The following is a 9,284-nucleotide window of genomic DNA, read 5'->3' as shown; positions in this document are numbered from 1 at the left end:
ATGCATGCACCAAAGTGGGTCTATATAGTGTGCAGTTGCAGCTATATATGCTCTTTTATTAACCCCATCCCATATATCAGAAGTTAAGGATATAACACCCCCATATTGTTGCAAATCCATAATTAATTGTTGTTTTGAATTATTGAAATAATTTATTGTATCAGCACAAAGAGTGTTTTGACTTACCCAATGTACCTCGGTTGTAGATATTCTTTCCGAACGAGACGAAGTGTTGGTTGTCTGCAATAGCCAGAGGCAACTCAGTGGCGGCAACAAATTTCACCATTCCAGTTCGAGTCTTGTCCTCCGAATACACCCACGTGGATAGGGGTGAAGTTGTAGAACCGACGCCTGGACTACCAAATTGTAATTGTGTTTGACCAGCTGGAAGAAGTCAATGTCTGGCTGCACATGATTTGTAGTGGCAGTTGAGATGAGTGGTACCAATTCCTTTTTGCTATGCCAATCTTTGTTGGCAGTATTTACATACCGCTTTAGATTCTGCAAGGCCATCAATGACTTTTCCCGTTGAAATCAACTTAAAGTGATCCCAACATTTTGCTTGTTTTTTGGCTTTTCGCTTTCCCCTCGCATCTGGGATATTTAATTGCTAATCTTCATCTTCATGTTCAACTTCGGGTACGTTAATATCATCCAAATCAATTGGATTGTGGCTTCCTTGACCGTGAATATGAATATCTTTAGGTATCGGTATGTCATTTAGACCGGCAAATTCATTTGAAAATTGACTTTGCGGCGTACTAGGCGATTCTACATGATGTGGCAATGGCTCACATCCTGTATCGAACAAGCTCTCAACAAATGAACGTTGATCCATTTCTGTGATTGTTTATGATGAAATATTGACTAGATAAATATAAATGTAGTGAGATTGTGAAATTTGAGAATTGGATGAATTGAAATTGTAACTAATAAACTGGAAAAATTGAATTGATATTGTATATTTTACAGCACAAGAGAGTAAAAACTCGATAATTGATATAATAAAAGAAAGTTGAGAGAGTTGGAGTAGTGATTGAGTAATTAATATAAAAAAAAATAAAGGGAGGGGGGAGGGTTAAAGAGTATTTATAGTAGAAGGGGAAAAAAAATTCAGTGACCAAAACGGTCTCCGGTCACTGAATTCAATGACCAAACGGTCCTTTGCGAGCCACGAGCCGAGTGACTCGTGGCTCGTCGTTTGAACGAGCCACCTGATTTTACGAGCCCTATTTTGACAAGCCGACGAGTGGCTTGGCCCTTTTGACATCCCTATCTATTCAAGTTGTCCACCTAATTAATTATTTATACATAATTTTAAATTAACATGTCATCAATTTCGTGGGTTAATGATGAAGTTAATAAGGGTAAATTTGAGATGACATTTTAATTTAAAATTGATGTGTCCATAATTAATTGGATGGAGAACAAGTTGGACAGCAAAAAATTGATAGTAGATCCCAACTCTCCGTTTGATGGCCATTATAAAGTGAAGTTGGGAAAAGTGATATTTTCGACAGTAATTCTTTAGAGAATGTGTGGTTAAAAAGTAGTAAAAATTTTAGATTTATGTGTAAAATATTTTATTGTATAAATGCAGATGAAAACGAGTATGAGAGAAAAAAAATTTGAAATAAAGAGAGTCAAACACAATATAATGTACTATACTATGGATTTGTTTGGAAGAGACTATTTGCAGTGATTCAAATTTTTTTTTCTAAATATGTGATTAAAGTACGAAAATCTTGGATTCATGTGTAAAAATTATTTATTGAAAGAATGTTAGTTCAAAATAAGTTTGAAAAAAAAATAATTTTTAATGAACTGTGTCAAACAAAGGCTAATAGAATCTAATGTTAATATTAGATGTAGTGAATTATTATTATTATTATTATTATTATTGGTAATTAGCACAAAACGTCCCTACCTTTCTTTTTTGGCAAATTTCACCCTCACTTTTACCCTGTTTTGAGCAAAATGTCATTCTATCAACTCCCAGTTAAAATGCTCCGTTAAATCAAAGGGTAATTAGCGCAAAAGGTCCCTATCTTACAATATTATTGTGCAAAATGTTCATATTTTTCATTTTTTAGCATTTTCACCCATACCTTTCACCTTTTATTGCGTAAAAAGTCATTTTCATCCATTTTCAATAAAATGATGATGTTACCCTCTTATTTAAATAAAATAAAAGGAAAAGATAAATTACTAACTACAACCAATCCTTAGATTTTTAAAAATTACAAAGAAATAATAAATTCTCAACCACAACCACTTTCACAACCTATCAAGCTACCACATATAGATCCACATAGCACCACCTTTCGGCCACTATGCCCACCGGACTCCACCACCGTCCTCTCACATACGAATTTGAAAGACTGGAGTACTTAGGACCCACCAATTTTGGTTCTCTCACCGTGAATCGCGCCCATAGAGAGTTTTGGGCCAGACATTGAAACGGTTGAGGGGATACTTTGTTCAATTAGATTCATACACATTGTCATTTGGGTCTGTTGATGGTTTGATTGATGCCAATTTTGAAATTTAGTGTTGTAGGATGCATGAATTGAAGGAGAAGATTTTGGTAAAATGGATGTCGCCACTGTCAAATGTTCTAGAATTACAATAAAATTATTTGAGGCAATTTTGATTGATGTGAGGCCATGTATAGATTCGTTGAGGCGAGGTGTAACTGTTTATGGTAGTGCGTGATCGTGGGTGGTGCCAAAAGTGAGATTATCATGAAGGGTTGTACACGACAATTTGGTATTTTGGACTGTAAATGTGGTCATTTCGAACATATTGGTGACCAATACTATGGAGGAGGATATCAGGGAGAGTGAGGCAAGGCTGGGGGTGGTGGAGTCCGATGGGTATTGTGGCTGAAAGGTAGTGTTATATGGATCTATAGGTGGCGGCTTGATAGGGTTGTAAAAATGGTGGTAGTGGAGAATTTAGGACTCATTTGTAATGTTTTGAAAGATTTAGGATTTGATTGTAATTAGTTATTTATTTTTCTTTTCTTTTCTTTTTGTTTTATTTGGATAGGAGGGTAAAATCGTCATTTTATTGAAAAAAAGGATGAAAATAACATTTTGCGCAATGAAAGATGAAAGGTAGGGGTGAAAAACCCAAAAAATAAAAGGTAGGAACGTCTTGCACAATAACATTGAAAGGTAGGGACCTTTTGTGCTAACTAACCTTTAATTTAATGGACCATTTAAATGGGGGAGTTGATAGAATGACGTTTTGCATAAAAAAAAGATAAAGGTGAGGGTGAAATCTGTCAAAAAACGAAAGGTAGGGACGTTTTCCCAAAAAACCTCAAAAGATAAGGACGTTTTGTGTTAATTACACTATTATTATTATTTTTTTTTTTTATTAAATGTCATTTATAGGCTTTAATTCAGTTAAGGTTTTTTTATACCATGAGGATGTTTTGATAAACTAGTCAACATTGAATGTATGTCGCACGTTATTATGAAATATTTTATAGGTGTTGTAAAAGTAATATTTGAATATACTTGAATGTTAATTAAATTAAAATTAATACCAGGGATTATACATACGACAATAAATGTTAAATCATTTATTTAATTTTCAATTAAGTAAAACTGCTTAATTAGCATACATGGACATGAATAGTGAAATGCATTATTGAATATGAAATTCTAATTAACTTATAGTTAAAATTAATAACATTGAAATGCATAAATGAAGATTAATATTAATTAAATGAATATGAATGTTAATAATTGAGAAATTAATAAAGGGAATTCATATATTAATGAAAGCATGGTAACTAAATGGTTAAATAAATTAAATACATATTGGAAAACAAAAAGTGAGTAATTGAACTATAGTAAGGTTACAATCGTTCAAAAAATGATTTTCGCTAAAAAACTTATAAAATTTGACTAAGCATGGAGGTCAAGTTTCAAGATATACGAACTAAGGCGATCAAAAATTATTTTCTTATTTTTAATACTATTTTAAAATTATAACTATTTAAAAAATCATTTAATCACTATAATAACTCATTCCATAATCTAAAATTATAAAATATATATTTACTTTTAATAATTTCAAAAATTAGTTATACAATTTTCAAGATTTTGAAAGATAAAAGCTAGACTAAATTTATTTAAAAACTTGAAACTAAAGTCATATAAAATGCTTTTAAAAAAGAGTAATGTTATTTTGCTTCACTAAGATAATAATCACAGTTCATATGATGCTAATGTGACATTAAATGATAGGTCAAATAAAAAGTGAAATTAAATGACTTATTTCATTTGACCTATCATTTAATGTCATATTATCACCACATAATCTGGGTGATAAATAGCATTATTTTTTTAAAAAGGAAGGGGAAAAAAAATCAATAATGCTCCTAGCCACACCTACTCGCGCATTAAGTGGTCAACTTGACAATTGATCGCTTAATTTCATGCTCACTATCAAGGTAAAGTATTTCACACACAATTCTCCTAAATGCACTTTTTAGAACACCAACTATAAGATAAGGCATGATGTATATCTCCATCTCTCTCTATATTTGTATGATGTGTGAGTTCCAAATCCAGTAAGACATTAGGACAGAGACAAATCCCTTATAATTTAGTATAAAATAAGTGAGATTTTATTAAATAGTTAATAAAAACATACATGATGCAGAGAGAATTGGAGAGATTGATTCAAAGGTCAAAAATTGGCTAAAAGAACTCTAAGATGTATCTTATGAAATGGATGACGCTTTGGATGAATGGGAAACCGCGAATCTTCAACTGCAAATTGAAGGATCTGAGGAAATTTTTGATTCTTGGGAGAAGATAATTTCATTTATTCAATCTATTTGTTTATGCTTCAAACATGTTGTTGGGCGTCGTGAAATTAATCTGAAGATAAAGGGTTTGATTGGGAAACTAGATTTGATTGTTCAGGGAAAAGATGAGTTTGGTTTTCTTCCAAGTGGTGGCTATAATTTGCAGGAATTTAAGCGAATTGAATTGACTTCTTTGGTTGATTCTGCAAGTGTACATGGTCAAAGTATTGATAAGGAAAACCTTTTACAAAATTTGTTGTCTGAGGGGGACAGTGAGTCCAAATTAGGGATGACAATGGGGGGGAGGGGAGGGGGGTTTGGTGCCCTGTTTTATTCACCCCCCTCGAATTCACAATTTAAAAACGCTAACATAAATACTCGAAACAAACAATATCCGAAAATAAACAATTACAAATACAATTACATTGTAACTAAATTTCACTTCTTTATCCAAAAATAAATTTGATGTTTTTTCATCTTTATAACTTCATTCATCGGCAAGTTCAGAGATTGTAAAAGATGGATCCTGAAAAATGAAAGAAATATTATACTCAATATCTTCATAAATTCATAATAACTATGATTAAAATTTAAATTATGTAATAAATAAAATTACCTCATCATCAACATCCTCATCATTCATCTTGAAGCAACTTCCAAATATGCAAACGGCGCAGAATTCACTATTAATAAAATAAAATAATTACTAATAAGAAAATTCATAAAAGAAACAATATAAAAAACAAATGTTTCTATACATCGTACCGTGAATATCGGCCCATAACCAATCTTGAGCACACATTAAAGCCTCCAAAGTTTTGAGGTGAAGTTTATTTCTGTGTGGACTAACAAATATACCACTAGTACTGAAAGCAGATTCGGATGCCACAGTAGATATCGGGATGGCCAAAATATCTTTTGCAATTCCAGATAAAGTCGGATATTTGATTGAATTCACTTTCCACCATGTCAGTATATCAAAATCATTCGACCAAGGTAATATAGACTCATCCAAAAAAGTATCAAGCTCGATTTTCACACTACTAGGAGCTTCAACATTAGAAACAAATTTATAAAAATTTGCCATGCGATCTGATTTACTATTAGCACTTGACTTCTCAATTTGACAAGAAGAAGTAGAAGACTGAGCTAAAGACCCACTTGAATCATTCTTTTTCTAATAATCGTGCACCAATTTGCCACAAACTTGATATATTTTGTCAATCTCACTTGCAGCATTGTGATTAAAAATATGAGGATAATAAAACTTAACTAACATCATCTTATACCTCGGATACAATATTGCTGCTAAAGCCAAAACTCCATGAATATCGCTCCAATTCTTATTAAACTTTTTCATCATATTGGTTGCCATCATTTGAACTTCCACATAAGGAGATTCAAGCCACTCATACAACGACAGTTTGATATTACAAACATTTGCAAATAAGAGATTAGTAGTTGGATACTTTGTTCCTGAAAACAATTCAGTAACCTAAAAAAAACCTTTAACTTCTCACATATTTCTTTTGTTAAATCCCAATCACCATTACTAGGGAAACATTTATATTGTGACTCCCTCTATTTCAAATGCGGAAAAACATCCTTATAATCAAAGCAGTACTAAGCATTAAATACGTCGAATTCCACCTTGTTTTACAATCAAGCACCAATTTTTTCTCACAATCAATTTTCAATTGACGTGCAAAGAGCTCAAATTTTTCAGATCTCTTTGGCATGGCTGTCAAATAAGCAACACTATCACGAATTTTCTCAGCACTACCACTAATAATGTCCAACCCATCCTTCACAATAAGATTTAATATATGTGTACAACACCTCATTTGAAAAAATTCATCATTCAGTACAAGAGAACGAGTACAAAGTTGACTTAACACAATACTAATCATTGCATCATTTGTGGTGCAATTATCTACTGTCAAAGTTAGTAATTTATGATCAATATTCCAGTCCATCAAGCTGCTTAATAGAGTTTCTGAAAGCACATCAGCAATGTGTGGGCACGACACATATATAAACTTGAGTTTATTCAAAACAAATTAAATCAACTAAAAGAATATCATTTTGGTAAATTATGAGAACAAGTGAATGTAATGTTTTACTATACCTCATGATTCGACTCTGTAATTTCCACGCATCATCTATGAAATGAGCAGTGATAACCGTGAATCCTCTCTTTTGATTAGAAGAAGTCCACATGTCGGTAGTGATCGAAATTCTACTCTCAATATTCTCAAGTGCAATCATATTTTTGGCTCTCTCGTATTCATAGATTTTCGAAATGTAGCTCTTCAAAGTGTTGCGAGAAGGAACCTTAAAAAATGGTTGTAGGTCGTGCAAGAACTCTTGATCGAAAGAGTAAGTACCCATTCTGACCTTGTCACTCGTGGCATCCTTTTTGAAATTTAATGTTGCTTGGTGAGTATTATCCTTATAACGGAATACACATCTCTTCAAATGATCATGCAAATGCTTTGTACCGTTTTTTGTTTCACCCCCTAACTGTTTCTTGCAATGATTGCATATAGCCTTCCATTTCTCACCAATTTTCTATCTTTTGTGGTGCTCCCACACAGTTGAAGTAAATTTCTTCTTTCCAAATGATATTTCTCCAATATCACGCTCCTCGTCACTTAGGTTTATTGTCCTTTCATCCACATTTGGTAATAATTCAACTGGATCTTCTTGTAGGACATTGCTCTCCGGTACATTGGTCGTGCTATCTTCCTCACGTATTGGTTCCAGCACTACTTGGGCCAGACATCTGTGCAAATAACAAACAATTGTTAAGAATGTTATTCGCAAGTCATTATGTAAACAAAAAGTAATGAGCATAATGTCATGATTCACAAATAATCTCATTTGCTGTCTTTCCTAAACAAGAATGATTTTTCATCTTTCCCCAGTGTCATTAGAAGTTATAGTAACCAAAATCATCTCTAATTCATTTCAAACTCTTAATGGAAAAATTAAAGATGAAGCTCAAGTCAGAATGTTCAGAATAAGAATGCCAGACAATGAATTAGAGATGGGCAGAAATATACTGTTAGACTAAGGCTAATTCGAATAAGAAGATACAGCACGATGATAATGGGTGCAAGACAAATCCTAGAAGCTAAGCACTGAAAGTTGTTTTTAAGGTGTCCAGCAAAGTTTATCCCCTAATCATATGCAACTAACAGTATAATAAAGAAATAAACTCAACATAATGCAGCTATATTAAAAAAACTGTATCAACAACCAAGTTTTTTATAACAAGTAACCGTACCAAGTTATTTATAGCAAGACCAAATCTAGATTTCTAATTAGAATTCAACACAAATGCTGTCCAAGGTTTTTAGCTTCTCCAGCTCCTCTCAGTTGCAATTCCAGGATCAATGAAACACAACTGAAACAGAAACCATCATTTCCAACTGGTACGATTTTTGTGGAAAATGAATGGAGCTCGAACAGGGGCTTAGTTGCAAGACGGAGCAACACTATTAAATGAGACCCTAAAACACCATCCAACTAGTAGCAAACTAATATTTCTCCACCAAAACTTCTACAAGAAAACAAGATGAGATTAAAACCACCATCCACGTAAACAAGATCAACTTTAAAAGTAGTCATTTAATTAAAAAAAATTGAATAAGAATAAAATCTAATTTTTCACAACAATGCGGCGACGACAATGCCTAAACTAAACTTCCAAGGTAGGATATATATAATTATATATAAATGATGTGCCCATCGAAAAATGTCACACAGAAGCATTAACTCATAAGCTAAACTTTAACATAGATTATAGAAAATAAATAACTAACCATAATAACATACATAAAGAAGAGTATTGTTATTGAAAAGTAGAATTAAATCCTTACAGGCACAAGAGCTAATTGGAGAGATGACGCCGGTGGCAGTGCTACTAGCAGCATATTGGTCGTGATGGAAGTGATAGGTAGTCTCAATCTAGCTGTTGGAAGGAGGCTTTTATTTAGATTTCTAGCAAGAGAGAAAGGTAGAAGGAAACATGGAGTCTAGAGTATTGCAGACAGGGGCAGAAGGATACGATTTGTATTGCAATTGAAAACAACAGAAAGCAGCAGCAGGTGCCCAGGGACTGGATCAAAACAACGATGGTAATTGCACAAGGTTCCACGAATAGTGAGGCATGGTGGTGCGTATCTCATGTTGAAGATGTGGAAATTTACAAATAGTGGCGGTGCAATGAATGATGTCTGGTGGTGCATTGATCAGTGATGACGGTGACAGATCTCCTTGGTGGTACTCTGAAAGACGACAAAAGCCCAACGCAGGTAAGATAGTTTATGATTGAGACAGTACAACAACAAAGGAGATGGTTTGGTTGGCAATGGCGTCTTGTGAATGAGTTGAATGAGGAAATTGGAAAAGAAAAGATTAGGGCAAGTGGGGAAGTGGGCAACCGGTTGTA

Source organism: Olea europaea, unplaced genomic scaffold, assembly GCF_002742605.1.
Source record: "Olea europaea var. sylvestris unplaced genomic scaffold, O_europaea_v1 scaffold1466, whole genome shotgun sequence".
Taxonomy (NCBI): domain Eukaryota; kingdom Viridiplantae; phylum Streptophyta; class Magnoliopsida; order Lamiales; family Oleaceae; genus Olea; species Olea europaea.
Note: the sequence above shows the minus strand (reverse complement) of the source record.